This window comes from Rosa rugosa, chromosome 2 (assembly GCF_958449725.1).
Source record: "Rosa rugosa chromosome 2, drRosRugo1.1, whole genome shotgun sequence".
NCBI lineage: Eukaryota > Viridiplantae > Streptophyta > Magnoliopsida > Rosales > Rosaceae > Rosa > Rosa rugosa.
Window position 1 is genome coordinate 10744243 of NC_084821.1, and position 26025 is coordinate 10770267.

Here is a 26025-nt window from a genome sequence, read left to right on the forward strand (position 1 = left end):
GTTGAGTTGTTGAGCACTAGAGAGACTTGGTTGAGGCTTGTTCTTGACAGAAGCATATGGAAAACAATTTTCCTCAAAGAAAACATGCCTAGTAATAATGTATTTCCTAGTTGCAGGACAATAGCATATATATCCCTTATATCCAGCTGCAAATCCTAGAAATACACATCTTACTGTCTTAGGTTGCAATTTATTGCTTGTGGAAATCAAGAGAGGGTAGCAAGCACATCCAAAAACTCTAAGCAAGTCTAGGGCAGGTACACAGTGATACAACATTTCAAAAGGTGATTGCATGTTAAGTGTATTGGTTGGCATTCTATTTATCAAGAAGGTTGAGATAGCACATGCATGATACCATAATTGAGAAGGTAAAGATGCAGCCTGCAAAAGAGTCACAGCTGTTTCTCTAATGTGCCTATTTTTCCTTTCACAGATTCCATTTTGCTCTGGTGTGTAGGGACAAGATATTTGGTGAATAATACCATTGCTACTCGTGTATTTTTTAAACTTCAAGCTCATATACTCACCCCCACCGTCACTTCTGAGGCATTTAACTTTAGTTGAGAATTGAGTAACAACAAGAGCACAAAGAGATTGAAAGTAACTGAAAACCTCACTTTTATTTCTCATAGGGAATATCCAGGTAAACCTAGTACAGTCATCAATGAACAAAACAAAGTACTTAAATCCATCTAAGGAAAAGTAAGGGGCAGGACCCCAAACATCAGGAGTGGATCAACTCAAAGGGAACCTGACTTCTAGTCTGAGATCTAGGAAAATGTAATTTCTTAAACTTTCCTAAAAGACATGGTTCACAGATGGTTGATTCTGTGTCACCTACACTATGGATATTACACTTATTTAGCATAGCCCTAACTATATCATTTGAAGGGTGCCCAAACCTTTGATGCCACAAAGAGTGCTTGACCTGTTTTCCAACAAAAGCTATTGCCTGAGGTGAAGAAGATGCCTGAGCTACTGTAGACTTCTCTGCAGATTGATTGAGTAGTGGCAAATCAAATGGAATAGGATATAGCCCTTCCTTACTTAGTCCTTTGAATAGAATTTTTCCCAACACCTTGTCCTGTATAACACACATGAACTCATCAAACCAAACTAAACAGTTATTTTGTTTACATAATTGATAAATGGATAAGAGATGAGCAGCAAGCTCTGGTATTAGTAGCACATTATTCAATCTCAATGATCCCAACATTGTATTGCCAGTGTGAGCAATTTGAAGCTGAGATCCATTACCAATTTGAACTATGTCATTTGCATTGTAAGGAGCAAGGTTGTTGAGTAGAGGAGCTACACTGGTCATGTGATTGGTTGCACCAGTATCTGCAAGCCAAAATTGAGGTGCATTGTTGGTTGCTGCAAGCATTGCAGTAGTTTCATTGTTATTCTGCTGCTGCTAATCTGGAAATCCAATGATATAATAGCATCTTTCAACAGAGTGATTTTTCTTCCCACAATAGATACATCCACCATTGCTGCCATTGTTGCGAAATTCATATTGTTACCAAAGTTCATATTGTTGCATGTTGAGTCACAAATTACTTATGCAATTGTGCCCCATAATTATGAAAATTGATTTGTCTTCCATGGTATTTTACCCTTTTTAATACATTTCCTTTTATTTGTAGGAAACCTTGCATTAAGAATAAAATAACTATTTGAGGCTTGAAATGCGGAGATTTGAAGCTAGGGGAAGAAGACACGGAGATTGGAAGAAAATTGCAAATCGACTTTTCCGGCGATTTTTCCGGCAAACTTTTCCGGCGCCTTTTCCGGCGAGCCACCACTCATGGAGGGCCTTTTCTCCAGCAAAGGAGGACCATGGTTGTGAGAATATCCCATAACTTGAAATTCAAATATCTCCCTACACTTTGTCCTTTTGTCACCTTGCCAATTTGGGACCATATGGGGGACAATGGTGTAAGAGCATCTCTTGCACACTTTGGGACCAAAGAGGACATACATAGCTGATCAAAGAGGAATTCTTCAGCATGCTTGACTCCATTCAATCATCTTCATCCTATCCAAGATCCATTTTTCTCACTAGAGAAGACACCACCATTTCCACCACTAAAATCACCATCTCCACCACTAAAACCACCATTTCCACCGCTACAACCTCCATTTCCTCCACCACTCAACACCACAACTCACCTTAGAGATTCTCAAATTCACTATTCTTACCAATATCAAGAGCTTGGAGCAAGGAGAAGGAGGTGACTACCACCACATCATGTTCTTGGAGACCCATCTCCACCACCTCTTCCGGCATCATCAATAGTCACCCTTTACTCTCTATGTCTTTATGTATTTGATGTTTAATAGAATGTTGAAGCTTATGTATCTATCTATGTGTGATTAGTGAACTAGTTGGGGCTAGGGTTGAAAGCCCTAACCAAACTTGCTTGTATTGATGCTTTTGTTTATAAATTGATGCAAATTCATGTTGTCATTCTCACATGCTAAGTCAATAGTTGAATGCATTACTTAGACCTAATCAATTTGAGTTATGTGTTTTCCATGACATGAAGTTTTTCCTAGAGATTGATTACCTTTAGGCAAAAAGGGAGCATGAAAGCACACCATGTGTGCATGTGAGGGTAGAGTGAGCTAAAATCACCTAGAGATAGGATTGGTTTGCTTGCTTGGTTACCTAAACTCTAAGCTTTATGCATTTAGGGGCAAAGGATTGAGACCTGTCCGGTAATTGAATTTGTCTCTAGGTAGTTAGCTCTAGACTTATCCGGTTAGAGTTAATAAAATGAAAGGGGTTTAAGCCTTAGTAGTCCTATCCGGATGCCAAGAGGGTAGCTGGACAATTAGCTTTGCATCATTCATATTCAATTGCTTTAATGCTTGCAAGGGAAGAAAAAGGTGAAACCTGATGCCCTAACTCTCATCCATTTGATAACAACTTGTTTAGTTTAGCTTAGCTTATATTACTTGCTTTCATTATTTCAATTTGAATAGAAACCAATCTCAAAATCAAAATCAAATCTCTACACACCATTTTGCACATACTCACCATGAACTTTGGTTCACTTGTGAGCCTTTGTTTGTGATTGTACATTTGCATATTCTTCTAGTTTTTCCTTAGGTTTTCCCTAGCTAGGAAATGAATTACCAATCCTCGTGGGTTCGACATCCTTACTTAATCCCCTATTCTATAACTTGTACCTCTTGCACTTGAGGGTGGCTTCAATGCTAACATTGCCCTGAAAGTTTGATAAAGATCTGCATGTCCTAGGACCATGACCAACTCAATTGCAGATTTGGCAAGTAAGAGAGTTATTGTTGTTTCCCTTGTTGAATCCTCCATTAAAACCTCCACCATTAAAGGGACCATTATTGACACCATTGTTGAAGCCAGGAGCAGCATTGTTGGCATTGGCATTGTTGACATCTGTGTGTTCCCAAAGTTTCTGTTCCCAGGGTTAAAGAACCTGTTAGCCCCATTATTGTTTGGTCTGGATTGCCTCTTCCTGCAAAGAATCTAGAATATTGAGCAATGTTGTCATTCATAGCAAAGGTATTCATATTCATGGGTGTGAAACCATATGGTATAGCAGGAATAGGCACAGAAGATGACCGAGTGGATAGTGGGATGGACTGAGATGCAAAGATAGAGTGTATCAGTGGTGTGTGAACTCCTGCTTGCATAGGAGCAGAATGCAGCATGGTCTGCACTTGAGGTTGAACTGGACCACTTGAGCTTGAAAAACCAGGAGGCACTTGAGGAGCTTGCATGTTAGCATGCACAGGTTGGTTGGTGAAGATAGTCTGTGGTTGAGATGCATTTGCAGTTAGAGCACTTGCATTGGATGCATTTGACACCATGGCTTGCGATAAGACACCAGTTGATATATGAGAAGAGTTGTTGCTAGCAACCATAGCAGTGAGTGGAGTTGAACATTGACTTTCATTGTCAATATCTATTTCAGCAGCTTTCAACAGAGTTTTGAGCTCTCCCAAAGTACAGCTCACAAATTGAGCCCTTATCACAGTCTTAATTGCAGCAAATTCAGCAGGTAAGCCTCTTAGTACAATAACCACAATATCTTCATCATCAATATGCACACCAACAGTTTCTAGGGCATCTCTAGCAATCTTAATCTTATAAAGATATGTTTCAATATCATCAGTACCTTTCCTCAAGTTTTGCAGGTTAGATTTGAGCTGCAAAATGTTCTGCCTGTTTGGAGCTGCAAACTTGAGTTTCAAGTTTTCCCATAGTTCTTTAGCTGATTTGCTGCCTACAGCACATGTCATAGCCACTAAGCTTAGAGTTTGGCCAATCATGTTAATGATACTCTGATCCTGAGTTTTCCAGTTGATGTACTCAAGAGATGTGGCACTTGTAGTGCCATTAGAGGCACAAAAAGTTTGTGGAGGACAAGGAATGGTGCCATCCACAAAGCCAAACAAATTCTGACCTCTCAAAAATGACTCCATTCTAAATAACCAAGCAGGATAGTTGTTTTCATCAAGTAAAATATTAGGCAAATACGTACACAGTAGTGTGAGTAGACGAGGATCCACCAGATTGAGTCATGATTTCTTATTATCTCAAGAATAAGTGGCTTCAACAGTAAGATCAAGTGAAAAACAAGTGTCGATTTAACAAACTGAAAGAGATTTGAGCAACTTCACCATCTTCATAAAAACTACTAACAACTTAGAGTAATGTATCTTCAATCAATAATGAGTACAGATCAGGTAGAATCTAGGCGTCGATGTAGGAAAATAGCAACAAAATGTAGCAAACTTGAAGAAAATTCCAGATCTGAGCAAACAAGAGATTTTGAAATTACTTAACTGAGAATCGAGAGTAGCTAGAATATAGTAGAGAATGAACTAGAGGTCAAGAAGAACACTAGGTCACTGGAGCGATGAAAGAGTCCCAATCCAACCTGGCTCTTGATGCCATGATAACTATATAGAGAGGATACGTATTTGAGAGAGGAAATGAATCAATTCTATTACTGAAGAAGCTTGCAATCGTTACAGAATGAGAGCAAGAGGTAGTTACTTATACATCATGAGGACAAATAAGAAAGAGACACGTGTATGAGAGCTATAGAGTAGGTGCTACACTAACCTGTAGCTAAACAAGGATTAGTTGCTAATTAACGATTAATTAACAGACTAACCTAATTAACCCTAATTAGACTAGGAAAGCCCAAATCTTATACTCTCCTAATATGCCTCTCTCTTTTTTTATTATACTACATCTTTTCTTCTTTTGCTATTACTATTGGATTAATTATTTTGATATTGTAGCATTTGTGATAGTACTAGTTGCTGCCATGTTTTTTTACTTGTTTATTTCTTATTATTACAATTTTTTTTTTTTGGTAAATCAGCAATCTTGTTATTACACTTTGTTGCTGCAGGAGTCTGTTTTTCTTCATTATTTGTTTTACTAATAGCTATTCACATTTTAAGGGCATTTCTCTACTTGTTGACATTTCTTGAAGGCATTTTCTCTTTAGAACAATGGTTCAATACAAATACAAAGATTGATGCATCATTAGAAGATGGATGACTGGCAATGATGTTGAAGAGGTTTCTGGAGCATGCCAAAAACATTGAGGAATTCTTTGCAATACTTTCAAGCAAACCAACAACCAATAATTTGGTTACTAGTATGTTGGATTTAGTACACAAGGATCTCTAGACCGTTTTAAATTATTACTGTTCTAACTATTTTGAATTGGTATTGATTGTAAAGAATACTTTGGGTTAATATATTCTTATTTTGTCGGCTCATCTTTACTATCTATCAAATGCTACAAAAATGAATTTTCTTGCTATAGATTAGAGAATCAAGAATGACAAAAGAAAAATTCCTCGTCACTACCTTTAGGGATGGCTGATTTCTCGCTAGCAGAACACATTGAAAATGCCATAGCAACAAAATGTTGTTTTCGACAATGATGCCAATGATGCATATCTTTATACGCGACAAACAAGATGTCTCACATATAATTTTCTACAAAAAATATTTAATCTTGCATTTTATATTTTCGACAACTATGTCGATGTTGCATATCTTTAAAAAGTTGTTGTCAAGAGTCTAAATTTCTCACTTCATTGAAACTGCGACGAGTTTGGGTTGTCGCAAGTAGTTTTCATTTATGTGTTTTACTAATTGTCAAAAGCGATGAAATTACACTATGCCAAAAAAGCAATCAGACGACAGAGGAGATCTGTCGTCTGATAAAAAAATTTCTGTTGTCTAGTACGGTGCCGTCTCTTGGGGCATCAGACGACAGATTTCCTCTGTCGTCTTATTTATCAGACGACAGAAGGTTTTCAAGTCATCTGTTGTCTGTTAGAGAATTCAGACAACAGTTATCTGTTATTTATAATGACTTACAACAACAGTTTTCTGTTGTTTGTTTCGTATTCTAATAACAATTAACTGTTATTTAAACTACCAACACAAAACAATTATTTGTTGTTGTACATTCATTTAAGATACAATTATATGTTGTTGTTTTTGTCTTGTGTCAACGAAAATTTATATATTTTTGTCGTTGTTTTTATTGTAAGGCCACAGTTTTCTGTTGTTTGAGTGGGAAAATAACTAACAGTTAACTGTTAGTTAAACTACTAACACAAAACAATTATTTGTTGTTGTACATTCATTTAAAATACAATTATATGTCGTTGTTTTTATTTTGAGTCAACAGAAGTTTATATATTTTTGTCTTTGTTTTGATTGTGAGACCACAATTTTCTGTTGTTTGAGTGGGAATATAACAATAGATTTTTCCTAAATTCTGTTGTTCTTAAGTAGCTCCAACAACATATTTTGACTTTGATTTAGTGGTTGCATGGTATTTCAAATGTCACATTTATATTCCTATTAGGCAAAATGCCCGCGCGGTGCTGCGGGTATACTATTGATATGGTTGAATTTACATCGAAATTACGTTATAGATACATTAGATATAGTAAAACTACATTATACATTGTTCTACTTGTCTCAAAAATCTGGTGCCTTTGCCATACGAATCTGGATTAGCAGCGACATCATAAAAGGAATGGATGCTGCCACTATCTTGGTTTCCAGCCCAAAACTGGTTTTGGAAGTTGTCCTTTGCTCCAGCAGACATATCCTAGCATGAAATTGAAAAACCATTACCAAAAAATAAAAAATTCAAAGGCACTCAATGAAACACTTTTCTTCTCTCAAGCAAATGCATTTCTTTTGGTTACTTTGTCTAAGCCGGTAGAATGAATCTTCTGGAAAAGCTTTTCACTTTTGGTAGCAAAAGTAGCGAGGGAAATTGTACATTTGATTAAAAAAATGTTGCTCTTTGGTTTATGAAGTGACAAAATGTTCTGTATGCATATATATAGACCAGTACAAAATAATTTACTCTTCACACACTCATTCTCAATTTACACTATTCTAAGTAAACAAAAAGCATTAGTCAAAAAAAGTTCAATGCAATTACATCAGTTCATGGAGATGAGATGAATGACTTAAATAGATACTTTTTTTCACAATGAGAACTAAGATTGATGAAAAGACAAAGCAAGCAATACATTAACTAAAGATAACAGGAAAAGAAACTATCCATACCTTCAGGCTGGGATTGGACACCTGCTTCTGATATCATATATATAGTAGAGTAGTCCTTATGCACCGCAGTCAGCAAACCTGTACACTGCAGTGGAAAAAACTTAAGATGATGTATAATGGGTCTATGGTTCAGAGACTATTGCAGTACATTTGTCTTAATCTATTTTTTTTTTTCCTTTTCATCTGATGCACTTGCAAGAAAATTGAAAGGCTGAGAAATAAAAGAATAAAAGGAGTGTTTGACCAGGTTGCAAGACCAAGTAAGGTCATTTTAAATTGCAAGACCGATTTAGTTTAATCAATCCGTTTCAGTGACTCATGAAAAGAAATTCAAACAAATGTAACTAATCACAATACAAAAGCAAATGGCTAAGTCCAAGCAAATGTAACTACTGATTCATCTGCTGATTTATTTATCAAGAAATAGAATTAAAAAAAACAAAGGAAATACAATTGATAACTGCATATTGAGAGGGTATATATCCAAAACAGCATTGTAAATTTGTAATCCCAACAAAATGAATTTCAGCCAGATTATGACTGCAGTATCACTGACATTTTGTTTTACATTCCTTATATCACTATATTATCAGTTTATCATATACTTCAATCAAAATTTATGTTCTCTCTTTCATGCTTAAATGCATCTTCATACACAATTTGGAATGAACAACTAATAAAAAAACAAAAAGATCAAATTGCAATTTTGATCAGCTATCTAGTCACTTGGTCACAACTGCCATACAACTAAATTTAAATTCAGACACTGTACTAATTTCAAATTCAGACTACATAGCTACATAGTAAGTCATGATCATTAGTCTTTGATAACCACACAACTTGGGCAAGTTCAAACTAAATTGCTCAATGACGTAGACCCAAACTCAATTAGAACGAAACCTTGTGGTTTTCTAAACTCACCCCATCATTAACCAGAGCACTCTGCCGCATTCTTTCCATATGGTTTTGAATCGAACGGTTCAAAACGCAAGCCCTTCTGTTCTACCCATGCACCCAATTCATAACCAAATCAGAACCAAAACACATCCAATACCCAAAAGCCAAAACTCAAATCCAAATCTCACCAAAAACAGAGCAAGTAAACTCAATGTCCACATATTCTTAATTCTTCATTGAATGGTGCATGACAGGCCTAGAGCCATATGGGGCCGAGCAACTATCAACTTATTTAACTCTAAGAAATGCTTAAAGCCACAGAGCTCAGCTCTCGTTCATTTGTACTGGAAAACAACATTTTTCATTAGTTAAGATAGACTTCGGTCCCGTTTGAAATTGTTTTCGCTTTTAAAAAAATATATTTTTGTCTAAAACTTTAAAGGGGCTTGATATCATTAGTGAATGAAGAAGTTTTGAAACAAAAGAGACATAACTCAATAACTGCCACCCCTATTTGTGAGCCCCCGAAAATTTTGTTTAATTTTTAGAATGTAATTTTTTCGCCAATAAGATTTTCGCAAGGTGATTTAAGTGAAGAAATCGATTTTGGAAATTGTTTTGGTGTCGAGACCACCTACTGGGCCGACAATTTAAGTTTGGGCCAGCATCCTTCGTTTTGGGCCTAGAAAGTTACTAAAGTTCATTGAAGCAAAAGATCGTCTAAGCAAATTTGAAAGGAAGGCGAATTGAGTTGTAGTGAAGATTTGAATTTTTAGTTTTAACGAAGTTGAGTTTTGGGCTTAGGACGAAGTCAAGAATTAATTTAGGAAGTTTCAGACGAAAAGCGAATGAAAGAAAAGTCCCGAGCCCAAAACCCGAAAGAAATTAGCTAGAGGAGTTTTGTAACTCGTCGAAAGGGCAAAACTGACATTTCTTACGCACTAGTATAAATAGGATAGAAACCCTAAAACCTCAAAACTCTCCTCTCTCCCTCTCGGCCGCATCTCTCTCCCCCGAGCTCTTGCACTCTCTCTCTCTTCTTCCCTCTGCAAACGCCGGAAAACCCTATCTCTGACCACCACCTTGCAAAACTACCACCGCCCATCAATGCAGCACCAAGATACGACCCAAACCCAAGAGAAATCGAAGCCATGCATTGACCCCAACCTCTCTCTTCCGTTCTCCTTCTCTCTGACACCACCGGAGACTCCAGCTCCGGCCACCATCTCATCACACTGCCTCCACCGGTCGACGCAACACCCAAACCCGACCATAACCCGAGCCTTACCGCACACATGCATCGCCTCCAGCCTCCGCACATGTTCCTCAAAGCAGCGACGCCACTGCTCGTTGGCTTTCCTTGATTTCCGGCCATCAGCTCACCACACCGCCATCACTTCTCGACTCAGAACTCGCCGGACGTCTAAACCTTGAATCCCTATTGACTGCTGATGCCGGAAAGCACCGTACACGTCTTATGCCGGAGTCCTAGCTTCTGCTAAGATCGATTTGTCTCCTCCGATCGAAATTGAGCTGTGCCTCCACCAACGAGCTCGGGGCAAGCCGATTGTCAAAGCCCAGAAGCCTCTCCACTAACCCGACGTCAGAGGAACCCGTAAGTGCCATCACCGGAGCTCAAAGCTCTGGGTTTCAACGTTCTCCAATATCCAGCTCAAAGCAAGCTAAACCACCTTCAGAAATAGAATCAGTACCTCAAAAACCTCCAACCCTCAAAACCCCAAAATCCGGGGCTGCTCCGAAACGTCACACGCGCCGCACGCGCCGCCGTTTGCGCGTGAAAGTTTGTAACTCCGCTGCCCACGACCGCCGGACTCTCAGATTGACTTAACTAGGTAATTTTCGACACCTCTCTTTGGTTGAGGCCTTTATTCTATTATGAACTGGAAGCCCTAATCGTGTGTTATCCGATTTGGAGGAATTTGGAGGAATTGAGGTTTGTGGAATCTGCGTTTTTGGAGTTTTGGAGAAAGGAGAGAAACTGTTGGGTCAATTCGATTGATATCGTGAAAAGGGTAAGGACCTCGAACTCAGTTTTGGTTGTAAAGTTGGTTAGGTGTTGAATACTGAATGTATTGTTTTTCTGCTAGAGGTTCGAATGGTTGATGGTGGTGAAGCACAGCCATGTTAAGTTGACTGCAAGTTTGGAGAAGAAAAATGGTAAGGGTTGGGTATTTGGATCTATTTTGCCGTGTATTGTTCATACTTAGCGGAATGGTGGTGTTTTGGGTTATTTGAAAAGATATTGATATGTGTTTGGGAACTTGCCATGTTAGTGAACAAAGATGAGAGTGGTTGAATGCTTGAATGTATGGAGAGATTTGGGTTGTCAATTAAATTGGTTTGGCTGTTATTAATTTTGGAAAAATGTTGTTTCACAAGAATGAACAAAGAGAGACCGATTTTGTGGGTTTTGACAAGTAAATTAGTGTGGTGAATGATATTATTGAGAATGGGTTAAAAGTTGAATTAAGTATTCTATAGCTATCATATCCCGAAATGAATTTGAGAAACAAATTGTTCGGGAATGCAATTATTTATTTAAGGTTAACGAGTAAGTAAAAAGGGTGAAACCGGTTTACCCAAATTACATAAAGACACGAAGTATGATCTCCATATCCCGGATAAGCTTACGACGTTAAGTGGATTGTTCGGGAATGGAAATGGCCATTTGTTTTCTTAAAGTAAAAAGGGTAAAGAAATGAAGGTGAAAGTGCTAAGTATAATCACCATATCCTAGATGATTCAAATGCTATATCATTTGGATTTGGATTGTTTGGGAATGGATAATAGAATTTATCAACTAAAGGAAAATTCTACAAACACAAGTTCTAGATCATTGTTCGATTAAAGGATAATTCGATGGACTATAAGGAAACTAAGTAAATGCTTTGGTTGCTCGGTTAGTTGAGTTATAATGAAGTCAAGTTACTTATTGGTTTAATTTTATTATAAAGGACTTGTGCGTGTGCCTTTGGAACCGGACGAAGTATCGAAAGTCGAAAAGGAAGCTAATTGTGGACGAGCACTCCATATCCAGGTAGGGTGAGCTGTCCCTTCCTTGTTAGAGGCTTTTCAGTATATGTGGAATTCTATACTATGATAGTATGTTGCCTGCAAGAACGTTTTTGGTTGTTCATTAGTCGATGCCTCGTGATACATGTGTTTTCAGAACTGATAATTGCTAATTGTGAAAACCGAGGCTAGACTTGCATGTTGAGATACTGTACCCTTGTATGTGTGTACTTGTGACCTGAAAGTGAATGGGACCTAGATGCGTTGATTCCTAGGGATCCCACGGTGTCGATAACCGTGAACCTCCGGAGGGGGCTGTGCTCCTATGTTTGTCGGGGAAAGGTAAGTACAGACAGTGAACCAGTCATAGGAGACTCAGAGCCAGGAAATGGACACTTTCGCTACTTGTAGTCACAAGGACTACAGAGTAGTTGGCTGGTTCTCTTACTCAGGACGAACCAGATCGGTCACTGATTTATTTTACTTTAGCCGGCAGGTAAGTATCTCGGAGCTCCAAATTGTGTGAAGCATACTGCATATGCTTTATAAAAGAAACAAATGTTTGTGGTTGCCACTTTTCTTAAAGCATTTTTCGATAAACGTGCACAATATTATGTAGTAATATTTTCAAGTATATTATTTTTCAAACCTAGCATGGTTGGGTCGGCCCCTACTGGGCATGCGAGGACGAAAGCTCACCCCTACTATAGTGTGCAGGTTTCGAGCATGTGGTCGGGAAGCGTACAGGGGAGGCACATGGCACGACTTGGCGCATTTCTCTTTAGTTTCATCAAAAGAAGGTTTTGGTCCTTAATCGGATTTTGTAGTAACTTACCTATTTACTTCTTATTTATTTGTTTGTTTTCTACTCACTTATTTACAAAATTCCGGGAGACCCGTAACCCTGGGGCGCGTCCCCCATACTTGTAGTTACTTAGTGATCCGTTTTATTTTCCAAATTGGGCTCCGATCGCAAGCCCAAAACTCTTAGCCCATTTCGAATTCCGCTTTTGAAAATGTGTTGTTTGGTTGCTAGAATGATTTGTCCAAGAAAGTGTTTTGTAAACCAACAACCTAAACTCAAAAGGCCTTGCGGTTTCGGGTTGATGAGCTATCGAGATGCCATTCGTGACATGTCGATTCCTCATTGGCTCGGAGTCGCGGCGCTGTGGGACCCCCCTTTCGGGTCACTACAGTAAAGTGGTATCAGAGCTCTAGGTTCTGAAATACTTTCGAAATCGTTTTTGCAAAACTAGCAACCGTTCTCATATTTTTTCAAGTGTTGAATTTGGTTGGGCAAAACGCTCGAATTTCTTGGACATTTTAAAGTATGTTGGTAAAAAATATGTTTTGACATCCCTCCTTTATTTTATTCTTCCCGGAGGATACCCTATTGCCTTATTTCGCTTGCAAATATTTTTCATTAAAGCTACTTCCGAGTCGTTAAAAGAATTTCCAATGGATTTAAAACGTAATGATACATTTGGGGTTCCTTGAAGAGAGTAATTTTGTTTGTTTCCTTGTGTTGCTTTAAAGTTTGGTATAAATTTTAAAATTGCCAATGCCGTCATGATGCCGCTCGACCACAAACGCTCCAAAGGTAGTAAGTATGAAAATTGGATAAAGTGTTGGGTAAATTATTAGGGGATTGAGCATTAAGGAGTTAACGAGGTTATATTGGGTGAGTTGATACTCGGAGAAGTAGGTTCGAGATGAAGTTGAAAGGAATATTTGTGTACCTCCATGCTAGTGTTATAAAGTAAATTTTATTGATGGGTTAAAGTTATTGTACTACATATATTGTTGCACGTATTGAAAAATATAGAGTGTTGGGCGGATCAAAGTGAAAAAAAAATTGAGGAAAAAGTGAGATCATGACCCCTATATAGCCATTTGGATAAGTGGTGTTCGTATTTTCACTCGATTTCCTCTTCTTCCTTCCGAGCGATGGCCCGACTGCAGCGGTTCCCCATCGATGCTCTACGAAAGAAGGTGTGATTTTCGAGTAAGGTAGACACCACTCAAGTGTTTCCCAAGTGGTGGATTGATAGGGAAACTTGTAAGGGCAACACAAACAGGAAATTGATTATTGCTTGAGCTTGGCATCTCCCCAATCTTGTTGTTAATTGGTGGAACGATATGAAGCTTTGTTGCTTTGGAAACTCTAATGTTGTATTGTTGTGCTGACAAGATTACTTTGTGGGGAAGCACAAGAAATTGAGGAACGACCAGTGGAGTCACATAAACTATTCTTGAGTTGCCATTGGACCGCATAGAGTTGAGAAATTATGTTCCCTATAATCAGGGAAATTGTTGGGGAAAATAAATGATTGCGGTACCGGCAACGTACTTGGAGATGTTAGTATGCTTTGAGATCACAAGGTCACGACCTTGTACTGGTATTTAGTAGGATCACTAGCAACGATTCTAAGAGTGGTCAAGAAGGGATCTTTAAAGGATTATACCTTTAGCAGCCAGTTTTCTTTACTTCAAGGAATCTTTGATTGCTTTGAAGTCAATAACGCTACGAATTTCGAAACATGAGCAAGTTGGTAGCACACTCTTGAAAGACAACGTTGATTACGTGGTTAGAATGACGCTGAAATGGTGACGTCAAGGAGTATTTGAAAATTCGAAAGTTGAATTAATGCCTTCTATAGGGAATGTGGAGAAAGGCGATCAATGTGCCATGTAGAATTACATGTTGTGGCACTACCCCGGGATTCGAGGCATGACAAGGTAAAAGACGAGTACGAGTGCGAACTCGAGAATCGAGGTGAAAAATTACGCATTTACCCTATGCGTTCACTTTTGAGACAAAGAATTTGTAACATTTCTTCCACACCAGGAGTTTACATTAACTATTTTACATTCTTGCCTCTTAGTACAAAAGTTGATTTTCGTCTCTTGCATTACTCAAAATGTTTTCCTCATAAGTCAAGAGACTACACCTTAGACAATCGCGTTTTCCTTACTAAAGTGTTTTATTTTACAAAGCTCGAACATTTTGGGTTCTTCAAAAAAAAAAAAAAAAAAAAAAAAAAAAAAAAAAAAAAAAATTTGCAGCCTAGAATTTGAAAACAAACTCAAACTATTTTCCTGTTCCAGTGAAAAGCCTTTGAAATTATTTCCTTACCTACCAAAAGGTTCTTGTCAACAAATCTTGTTCGAAAAGTACAAAAGTTGAAAATTTCCCCAAATCTGTTTTCAAGCAAAATTGAAATTCCGAGAATTTTACTATTTTGTCTCCGCAACTACTTCAAATTTAGTTTTATCCGACCTCTACTACTGTTAAATTTCTGAAATTTTGACGACGGTCTCAGTCAGCATCTCTACATTGAATTTACGGGTCTTGTTTGGGTTGAAATTGCATATCCAAAATTTTAGTCGTAAACTCCTTCGAAATTATTTTCCAACTTCTTGGAAACTTGAAATGTTAATCTCATTGTGGCTTTCTCTTATCATTAGTTATCTTTTATGTAAACTGGTGGTTGGAAGAATGTTAGTTCACCTTCGGATTTACTCAGGGCACCCATTTTGAAAGTAAAGGATTACTTTAAAGGAGAATATTTAGAAATTACTTTTTCTTGTTGTCAGACGAGGACACAAGAAAATAAAGTGCTTATCACCGATTCAACTGTTTGGGCTTGACCAAAGTTGAAGGAGCGCTTATGACTTGATTTCTGAGTTTTGACATCAAACGAGTTCGTAGGGTGAAAATGATAGTTCAAGGTCGAGACCGTTAATGGAAATGCTACGAACTTTACAAATCTCGAGAAGTCAACTTCGATTGGTGATCCTCGAATTTCGTTGAAACTTAGCGAAAAGTATTGTTGCAACTTGATGCCTTGAGCATTGGACGGTTTGTTTGGTCAATGCCAAGCGACCTATTGATTGATGTCTCATGACGTGTTGTAGGTACATAGGTGTTGCGATTTCACAATGTGACATCAAATCTACTGAATTGTGTGCTTGGTTTCCACGTCATGTGGACAAGCTGCCACAATTGTTTGTTCATGGAGTAAACAGTATCCGCTAAGCTACGTATAAGTGTGCATGAGGTTTGACAACCAATATCGTTGATAACTAAGAGGTTGACGTCAGTGATGACATCGTTGACGTGTCATTTGTGGTGGCGTTCTACAAAACTTATTTATGTTGACCAACGGAGAAAGCTCGGTTTCTCTCCTTGGTTGCTACTTATATTTAAGGCTCAAATTCCCGAGTAATTTTCTACCATCGTGAAATGGGAATTGAGTGTAGACGTCAATTTGTTTTCGGTGATTTTGAAAAGTAATCTATTATTGCATGGTTGCAACGAAGTTACTATTTAGCAAGTTGCTAATCGAAAAGAAGCATGATTCATGGAATAAAGTGTATCCTATGGAATGATAATAGGAACACTTGGTGAGGTGGTAAAGATAGCTCCGGAATGGGGATGTGAAGTTAATGGGAGTACAAATTGTGAAAGTTTTACGAATGTCATTATGTTGCGTAACTTGATGCGTGATGGAGTATTCCACGTGAATTGTTTACAAGTAACGCTTGAAAATTCTTACACTAAAGTGTTGGTCATTTAGTTATGGAAACGAGGTTGACAAGTGGATTTACCACTGCTTTGCAGTATGTGGGTGACAAAGTGTTAGTCCCCGATCTGTTTTAAGGCTCTTTGAACTATTCAGAAATGTTGAAGCGATAATGTCATTGTCCATGGTATTGAGCTCAGAGGAGCTAGATGAGACAATGAAATCAAATGTTTGCACATACACACACAAGGTGATAGAGGAAAAGTGCAATTTGCGAAAAACAAATGGTCTTAGAGTTTGATGAGGTCGTCCCCATAAGTGGAGTAAGATGTACCATGTGAATGGTAAAGGTTCAAAAAGTATCAGAGGAAGGTAAAACAATGTCTTGTGCAAACTCGAGCCCGAGGTGAAAAGAAGTAACCTCTCTCATTCATACATTGGGCAAATTTCGAGGACGAAATTTATTTTAAGGGGGGTAGAGTGTGAGCCCCCGAAAATTTTGTTTAATTTTTAGAATGTAATTTTTTCGCCAATAAGATTTTCGCAAGGTGATTTAAGTGAAGAAATCGATTTTGGAAATTGTTTTGGTGTCGAGACCACCTACTGGGCCGACAATTTAAGTTTGGGCCAGCATCCTTCGTTTTGGGCCTAGAAAGTTACTAAAGTTCATTGAAGCAAAAGATCGTCTAAGCAAATTTGAAAGGAAGGCGAATTGAGTTGTAGTGAAGATTTGAATTTTTAGTTTTAACGAAGTTGAGTTTTGGGCTTAGGACGAAGTCAAGAATTAATTTAGGAAGTTTCAGACGAAAAGCGAATGAAAGAAAAGTCCCGAGCCCAAAACCCGAAAGAAATTAGCTAGAGGAGTTTTGTAACTCGTCGAAAGGGCAAAACTGACATTTCTTACGCACTAGTATAAATAGGATAGAAACCCTAAAACCTCAAAACTCTCCTCTCTCCCTCTCGGCCGCATCTCTCTCCCCCGAGCTCTTGCACTCTCTCTCTCTTCTTCCCTCTGCAAACGCCGGAAAACCCTATCTCTGACCACCACCTTGCAAAACTACCACCGCCCATCAATGCAGCACCAAGATACGACCCAAACCCAAGAGAAATCGAAGCCATGCATCGACCCCAACCTCTCTCTTCCGTTCTCCTTCTCTCTGACACCACCGGAGACTCCAGCTCCGGCCACCATCTCATCACACTGCCTCCACCGGTCGACGCAACACCCAAACCCGACCATAACCCGAGCCTTACCGCACACATGCATCGCCTCCAGCCTCCGCACATGTTCCTCAAAGCAGCGACGCCACTGCTCGTTGGCTTTCCTTGATTTCCGGCCATCAGCTCACCACACCGCCATCACTTCTCGACTCAGAACTCGCCGGACGTCTAAACCTTGAATCCCTATTGACTGCTGATGCCGGAAAGCACCGTACACGTCTTATGCCGGAGTCCTAGCTTCTGCTAAGATCGATTTGTCTCCTCCGATCGAAATTGAGCTGTGCCTCCACCAACGAGCTCGGGGCAAGCCGATTGTCAAAGCCCAGAAGCCTCTCCACTAACCCGACGTCAGAGGAACCCGTAAGTGCCATCACCGGAGCTCAAAGCTCTGGGTTTCAACGTTCTCCAATATCCAGCTCAAAGCAAGCTAAACCACCTTCAGAAATAGAATCAGTACCTCAAAAACCTCCAACCCTCAAAACCCCAAAATCCGGGGCTGCTCCGAAACGTCACACGCGCCGCACGCGCCGCCGTTTGCGCGTGAAAGTTTGTAACTCCGCTGCCCACGACCGCCGGACTCTCAGATTGACTTAACTAGGTAATTTTCGACACCTCTCTTTGGTTGAGGCCTTTATTCTATTATGAACTGGAAGCCCTAATCGTGTGTTATCCGATTTGGAGGAATTTGGAGGAATTGAGGTTTGTGGAATCTGCGTTTTTGGAGTTTTGGAGAAAGGAGAGAAACTGTTGGGTCAATTCGATTGATATCGTGAAAAGGGTAAGGACCTCGAACTCAGTTTTGGTTGTAAAGTTGGTTAGGTGTTGAATACTGAATGTATTGTTTTTCTGCTAGAGGTTCGAATGGTTGATGGTGGTGAAGCACAGCCATGTTAAGTTGACTGCAAGTTTGGAGAAGAAAAATGGTAAGGGTTGGGTATTTGGATCTATTTTGCCGTGTATTGTTCATACTTAGCGGAATGGTGGTGTTTTGGGTTATTTGAAAAGATATTGATATGTGTTTGGGAACTTGCCATGTTAGTGAACAAAGATGAGAGTGGTTGAATGCTTGAATGTATGGAGAGATTTGGGTTGTCAATTAAATTGGTTTGGCTGTTATTAATTTTGGAAAAATGTTGTTTCACAAGAATGAACAAAGAGAGACCGATTTTGTGGGTTTTGACAAGTAAATTAGTGTGGTGAATGATATTATTGAGAATGGGTTAAAAGTTGAATTAAGTATTCTATAGCTATCATATCCCGAAATGAATTTGAGAAACAAATTGTTCGGGAATGCAATTATTTATTTAAGGTTAACGAGTAAGTAAAAAGGGTGAAACCGGTTTACCCAAATTACATAAAGACACGAAGTATGATCTCCATATCCCGGATAAGCTTACGACGTTAAGTGGATTGTTCGGGAATGGAAATGGCCATTTGTTTTCTTAAAGTAAAAAGGGTAAAGAAATGAAGGTGAAAGTGCTAAGTATAATCACCATATCCTAGATGATTCAAATGCTATATCATTTGGATTTGGATTGTTTGGGAATGGATAATAGAATTTATCAACTAAAGGAAAATTCTACAAACACAAGTTCTAGATCATTGTTCGATTAAAGGATAATTCGATGGACTATAAGGAAACTAAGTAAATGCTTTGGTTGCTCAGTTAGTTGAGTTATAATGAAGTCAAGTTACTTATTGGTTTAATTTTATTATAAAGGACTTGTGCGTGTGCCTTTGGAACCGGACGAAGTATCGAAAGTCGAAAAGGAAGCTAATTGTGGACGAGCACTCCATATCCAGGTAGGGTGAGCTGTCCCTTCCTTGTTAGAGGCTTTTCAGTATATGTGGAATTCTATACTATGATAGTATGTTGCCTGCAAGAACGTTTTTGGTTGTTCATTAGTCGATGCCTCGTGATACATGTGTTTTCAGAACTGATAATTGCTAATTGTGAAAACCGAGGCTAGACTTGCATGTTGAGATACTGTACCCTTGTATGTGTGTACTTGTGACCTGAAAGTGAATGGGACCTAGATGCGTTGATTCCTAGGGATCCCACGGTGTCGATAACCGTGAACCTCCGGAGGGGGCTGTGCTCCTATGTTTGTCGGGGAAAGGTAAGTACAGACAGTGAACCAGTCATAGGAGACTCAGAGCCAGGAAATGGACACTTTCGCTACTTGTAGTCACAAGGACTACAGAGTAGTTGGCTGGTTCTCTTACTCAGGACGAACCAGATCGGTCACTGATTTATTTTACTTTAGCCGGCAGGTAAGTATCTCGGAGCTCCAAATTGTGTGAAGCATACTGCATATGCTTTATAAAAGAAACAAATGTTTGTGGTTGCCACTTTTCTTAAAGCATTTTTCGATAAACGTGCACAATATTATGTAGTAATATTTTCAAGTATATTATTTTTCAAACCTAGCATGGTTGGGTCGGCCCCTACTGGGCATGCGAGGACGAAAGCTCACCCCTACTATAGTGTGCAGGTTTCGAGCATGTGGTCGGGAAGCGTACAGGGGAGGCACATGGCACGGCTTGGCGCATTTCTCTTTAGTTTCATCAAAAGAAGGTTTTGGTCCTTAATCGGATTTTGTAGTAACTTACCTATTTACTTCTTATTTATTTGTTTGTTTTCTACTCACTTATTTACAAAATTCCGGGAGACCCGTAACCCTGGGGCGCGTCCCCCATACTTGTAGTTACTTAGTGATCCGTTTTATTTTCCAAATTGGGCTCCGATCGCAAGCCCAAAACTCTTAGCCCATTTCGAATTCCGCTTTTGAAAATGTGTTGTTTGGTTGCTAGAATGATTTGTCCAAGAAAGTGTTTTGTAAACCAACAACCTAAACTCAAAAGGCCTTGCGGTTTCGGGTTGATGAGCTATCGAGATGCCATTCGTGACATGTCGATTCCTCATTGGCTCGGAGTCGCGGCGCTGTGGGACCCCCCTTTCGGGTCACTACACTATTGATGAATGCAGAGATCAGTTGTACCGAGAGTTTCACAGGTTATAAACAAAGAGTCGTATAAAAAACATTTTAGCCTATAAACAAAGTCATAGACCTCAATAAGTTGAAGGAGAGTGACATTCACAAAATTCCTGACCCTCATCCAGCTTAATATGCAGATTGACAAAGATATTAAGAAAATGAAATAAAGCTTACCTTCTTTCAGCCAAATTGGAGGACACCACTGGCATCACACCAATGTCTTCATATCATCTGCAAGAGCATAAAAAACTGAAGTATAAAAGCCAGCACATAACCCCCCAAACTCAATATAAATCAGAGATGATAAATTCTTCCACATGAAGGTAGAGAAATTGTAAGTATCCAAGTAGTTCCTATGGAAGAAAACAGCTTTGGAAAGAAGCTTAGAGAACATATTGAAACTCAGGTGTTAAAGTGTGGCCCGATATAACATATTGAAACTCAGGTGTTAATATGTATGTACTCAGTTAGACTCTTTAGCTTCTAGATCATGTAACGCAGATATTGTACCATCTTCCTCATCATCTGTTCAGAAGTAAATAGCATATAAATGTATTAGGATATTGTATTTTATACCTCATTAATTGAAAATCATGTTTCGGTTCTTCTTATGAAGTTCCAACTTCCAACACCTATCAACAATAAGAGTGAGTAACAGAGAAATCAAACAAAGTTGGATACAAGCACTAACATCAGCAAATGCAAACCATTTATTAACATGGACAAGCACTAAGCACTAAGCTTAACATCAGTAAATGATCAATTGCTAATCTTCATATATTCAACATATGCTTGCTTATTATTCTGTACTTACATGATCAACAGAAGTGCTGCAATACCTTTTCTTAGAATTCTCAAACGCAATAAAATCATGATCACTATAATTAGTGCATTGTTAGCTTAAGAAACTTTTATGTTAAACATAGGAGATAATCATCTACATGCAGGTCAAGGAAACATACTCCTAATTTATGCAAAACTTGGTTAAATACATAGAAGTTGATGAAGAGTAATACCTAATAAAGCTTTTAAATGGCCACATCACACTGCTGCTGGATATTTTAAACTCTGATTAGCTGCTGAGAAACAGTGGGAAAATTGAAGAAAATTAGACGTGCATTCAGAAGAGTCTGTGACCTCATAAAGGTCAGCAACTCTGATTAAAAAAATTTCCATTTTTATTTTCATTTGTGGGAAGTGTTTGCCCTCAATTTGCTTAAATTCTTCATAGTTCTAAGTTCTAACTTCTAATGAACATTAGAAAGTAAAAATCAATCTCCCATGACTAATCGATCTAATCAAGAGAGCATACACATATTGCTAAAAGTGAAAATAAATTCGTAAGGTATTAGATAAGGAAGCATCAATACTGATAATCAATATTCATTACACATATACAGTGTAAAGAAAATGAACTATAGAATTTAAGCTATGAAGTATAGAGTTTAAGCTCAAAAGCATAATGGTGGCTTACTTCCAAAAGCCACGGTCAATTAGTAATGTGCAGACAAATCACTGTATTGCAAAGAGGAAGGGTAAAATACCTCTCCACCATCATCAAGAACAAAAAACTCGCCATGTTCAAAGGGAGACATGGTACCAGCAGCTGTATTCAACTAGAAACCTGCAGATTATTGGCAAATAGAGTAAGGAATAAACTGAAAGCAAGAGTCTAGTTCTTGATATCATCTATTTGGACCAAAATTAACAAACTTTAATTGAAGAAATAGTAAACTCCTCCTCGCTTTATTAATAAAGATACTGTAAGAGACAGATATAACTACCTTGATTCCGAATTACATTGCATGAGAGAACCCTTATCACAGCATTGGTCTTCATACGCATCCTATCCTACACAGATATATAAAAAGAAAATGATTGAGAAAAGTTAAATCTGCATGACAGTATGCAAGCAGCACTACTTCTGCAATTGTTATCATCACCATGCTTGATAACAATTGCGGCAATACCAATAAAACTTAACATCGCACACTAGAGAATAAAACCAGAAGCAAAAGAACAAAGGAGAAAGAGGATACTTACAAACAACAGCAGAAAAGCAATTCATCATAGGTAAAAGGAAAACTGACGAAAAGAAAAATAGAAGCATATAGCAGCAACAAAGATTGCAAATTTATGGCTAAAAATAAAATAAAATACACAAAAAAAGTCAAGAATTTTACACTAAACTTCAGACAATATTACTAAATGCTTTTCTCTCCTAAGTTCCAACTATGTTTACAATTACAGATGTATAAATATAATGAACATTGACCCTATAAGAGATACAATTAAACGTATATATCCTGATACCCAGTTATCATAGTCATTCCGTAAAAAAAGACGTCCTTAAAAAAATTAGTGGGTGTCCCAGAAAGTGTTTTCTGTAGTAGTGTGTAAATCTAGGAACCATTCTTGATGTAGTGAGTGACTTGAAACCATGAACTGCAGAGGAATAAACAGAGAAGAGCTCAATACAAGTTAAAGCACCTTGAATAAGCATTTGGTATTAGGGAAAAGAACGGTAAAAGATGGCAGCAACTATGCCATAGGATTACCCTTATCATCTTCTTCATCTTCCAATCTACTAGTAGTGCTCCCAGGATCCATATCTCTATGGCAATTGCAACTTGCTCACTATTTACTGCAGACTTGAGATGCAATGGAGGAACCAGATGCTTCCCATTTGTTTATCTATACAAAAACCCACCAAATAAATTCCCCAATGACATTACATATTCTAAGCAAAAACTATTTTGTATTCCTAAGTTTATGGAACATCTTAAATTCTCTACACGTAAGAAGTACAAATGAAAAAGCCAAAAAGGCATGCAAGTAATATAACATTAAACATATCAAACATCTCACCGTAGGCTCAACTTCATGAATCTCCGAGGTCGAGCTAGTTGCCCGGCCGTCTTCCACACCTTCAAGCGTATTTAATCGTGATTACCCTTTTGATTTGGCTGACGTATTTGAGGTGATCAGAAATAGGGTCAAAGAACTTGTTACCTATTGAAATACAGAACAAAAACATAATTGAATTGAATTGAAAGATCATCCAGAAAGGGACGTACCTGGCTAATTGAATAGAGGCAAGATTTGGTGACATCGATCGAAACCATGTTTGGTAAATGTTGTAGGCAATACTGCAACTCATTGAATCGAGGCATATCTTTATCCTTGCTTAAAGATAATGGTCTAGTCCGTGACATTGAATTCGTTGGTGTACTGTATAGAGAACCTAATAAGTGAGAGATATACCTGAAGGGAGGGACTAAAGTGAAACCAAACTCTCAATACCAGATCGGTTCTCCAGTGATAGAGAAAATCCAACGAAATATTGAAGGAATCGGAATCCATCCAAGATTCTTCAATATAAGCTTTGTAATCTGCAAATGAAGAAATTTTCCACAAAATTTAACTTTACGGCTTTCGTTGATTGAGATCTTCCAGAAAAACCCCAAAACCAGAAGAACCCTAAAAGCCCAAATTAAAAAAACATTGTCTTTCAGAGAAAAACCTTCCGGGGACTAGATCTGAACTGAGGGTTAAGCAGGAAGAGGAAGAGGCGGAGGCGATGTAGAGGTAAGGCCGTCCATGGCCTGGACGGTGTTCTCTTTCATGGCGTCACCGTGGTACTTGACTACACTGGTCTTGGCCCTGAACTTCTGGATGAAGGGTAGGGATTCGGAGAGAATCTGGGGAGGCTGCAGGGTTTTGAGAAAGAAATTTATGGGAGAGATGGAGACAAAGAGAAAGGGGATTTTGTTGGTAAAGGAGAGAAAGAGAATGGGAGAGCGAACGAGCAGAGATGGGAAAAGAGAAAGAGGAGCCGTGGAAAAAACGCGAAGTCTTTCGCAACTAAGCCAAAAAGAAAAGGAAAAAAAATATAACTTACCTTATTCAGACAACACAATTTCTTAAATGTGTTGTTTGAATATCACTCTATTGACTATTCAGCTATAGGGTTTGGGCATTTGAGAGGGAAAAGCCTAAAACTTGTTGGAGGGAAGTCTGAAATTTCTGCTAGGGTTCAATATAGAAAATTTTCATCTTTTCAGACGACATTTAAGTGTCGTCTGAGTCTGACCATATCTTCAAAATGAAACAAGCATGGTTTCTCATTGTATTCAGACAACACATTTAATTTATGTGTCGTCTGAGTTTAGTCTGAAACACTCAGACGACAGAAAATGACCATTCTGTCGTCTGAACTCTGTTGTCTGATAGCTTTTTTGGCATAGTGTTACACGGTTGTCGATTTTTCAATATGCAAGTCAGTTAATTGCTCAACAAAATTATACGAGACAAACAATGAGTCTCGCATATAATGTTCTACAACAAATTCACATGTGTCACATATTAATATATACAACAAAAATGAAACGTCGTAGTTATTTTTTGCAACAAAAATAAGTCTCGCATATAATTTTTTTATCAAACATATAAGCGTCGCAGAAGGATAAGCAACATAAACGAAGCCACGTATATTGAAAATTACAACAAACATAAAATCTCCCATATAGCATTTTGTAACATGCACACTTACGTGTCCCGAAAGATGTCATATGCAACGAACGAATTGCATCACATATTGAAAATGCGACAAAGATACAAGCCTCACAGATGAAATGTGAGACATAAACGAAGCGTCGTATATTACAAATAGTAACAAATATAAAATGTCACATATAATTTTTGGTAACACATTTACATGTCTCGCAAGATGTCATATGCGAGGAACCAATTGCGTTGCTTATTGAAAAAGCGACAACCATGTAATTTTGTCACTTTTGACAATCATTAAAACACATTAAGCGACAACTGGTTGCGACAACCCAAAGTCATTGTATTTTCAATTAAGCGAGAAATTTAGACTTTTTGCGACAATCGATATCATTTTTTGTTGTAGTGATTATGAACTTGTAAGTGCGGCTAGAAATAGGTGGTTTAATCTCCTAAACGGTTAATAATACTTATTTCAATAGTAGTAAAATCTATAGGACAATAGGTGAAACCAAACAATAAAAATGATTGCATGCTAGGTAGGTGTTCCACACTAGTTTTGCATACTGGTTTTGATCAAACTTGCACATGTGCTTAATGCTTAGGATAATTCATTACAAAGATAGTGTTCTATACCTTGATTGTTTATTCTAAAGACTTAGTAATGGTGTGTTCATCTTGCTTAAGTAATTTAGGGAAGTAATCAAAATTTATGCAAGCGTTCATAGTTTGTTCTTGATTGGAACCTTTTTTATGACTTAGTAATTGAAACTAGGATAATAAACTTGTCTTAAGCATGTTTTGGTGGTTGATTTCCAAGTCTCTATCATCCATATCATTGTAAATCCCGCATTGTTTATATGTTTTACTTTAATTTCTGTGTGACAAAACCCAAAACCCCCCTTTTTACAATTTCATGTTCATACATTCTTTCATTATTTTCGTACATACTTATATTCATACTTTGATTATTTATTTGTTGCGTAGTTACTTGTGTACCCTCAACCCGGCTTGAATGATCCCTACTTATTCTATAGTAACAACTACATTCTTGCAGGGTTAAATTGCGCACTTGTTTTTAGTGTATCAACATTGCACGGTATTGAGTTGTGACCTTGATGTGATTAGGTACTTGACAAAGTGGGTTTAAGTGGATTGTGGTGATTTGTGCGTATCTCAGAGCGTGAGTGAAGACGCAACGGGATTCAGATGTGAGTAAATCTCA

The 26025-nt window shown here is 38.2% G+C and overlaps 3 long non-coding RNA genes across 7 annotated transcripts; 2 read left to right on the forward strand and 1 right to left on the reverse strand.

Annotated features, from left to right (window-relative positions):
- Positions 1–6820: 6820 nt before the first annotated feature.
- Positions 6821–24484, reverse strand: LOC133729196 (uncharacterized). 4 transcript variants are annotated; one of them, XR_009856299.1, is made up of 10 exons: positions 23369–24484; positions 23160–23257; positions 22850–22985; positions 22076–22736; positions 21836–21915; positions 21308–21367; positions 20868–20923; positions 20466–20522; positions 7616–7700; positions 6821–7145 (listed from the first exon to the last, which is right to left on the reverse strand). It is a non-coding gene; the product is annotated as an uncharacterized LOC133729196 (long non-coding RNA). The 4 variants fall into 4 exon arrangements; XR_009856297.1 differs by having other exon boundaries at positions 22076–22985; XR_009856298.1 differs by having other exon boundaries at positions 21308–21370; positions 22076–22985.
- On the forward strand, positions 9522–10955 carry LOC133733386 (uncharacterized). The gene is made up of 2 exons (XR_009857671.1): positions 9522–10545; positions 10621–10955. It is a non-coding gene; the product is annotated as an uncharacterized LOC133733386 (long non-coding RNA).
- Positions 17047–19974, forward strand: LOC133733028 (uncharacterized). 2 transcript variants are annotated; one of them, XR_009857463.1, is made up of 4 exons: positions 17047–18070; positions 18146–18215; positions 19013–19095; positions 19781–19974. It is a non-coding gene; the product is annotated as an uncharacterized LOC133733028 (long non-coding RNA). The 2 variants fall into 2 exon arrangements; XR_009857462.1 differs by lacking the exons at positions 19013–19095; positions 19781–19974 and having other exon boundaries at positions 18146–18480.
- Positions 24485–26025: the final 1541 nt, after the last annotated feature.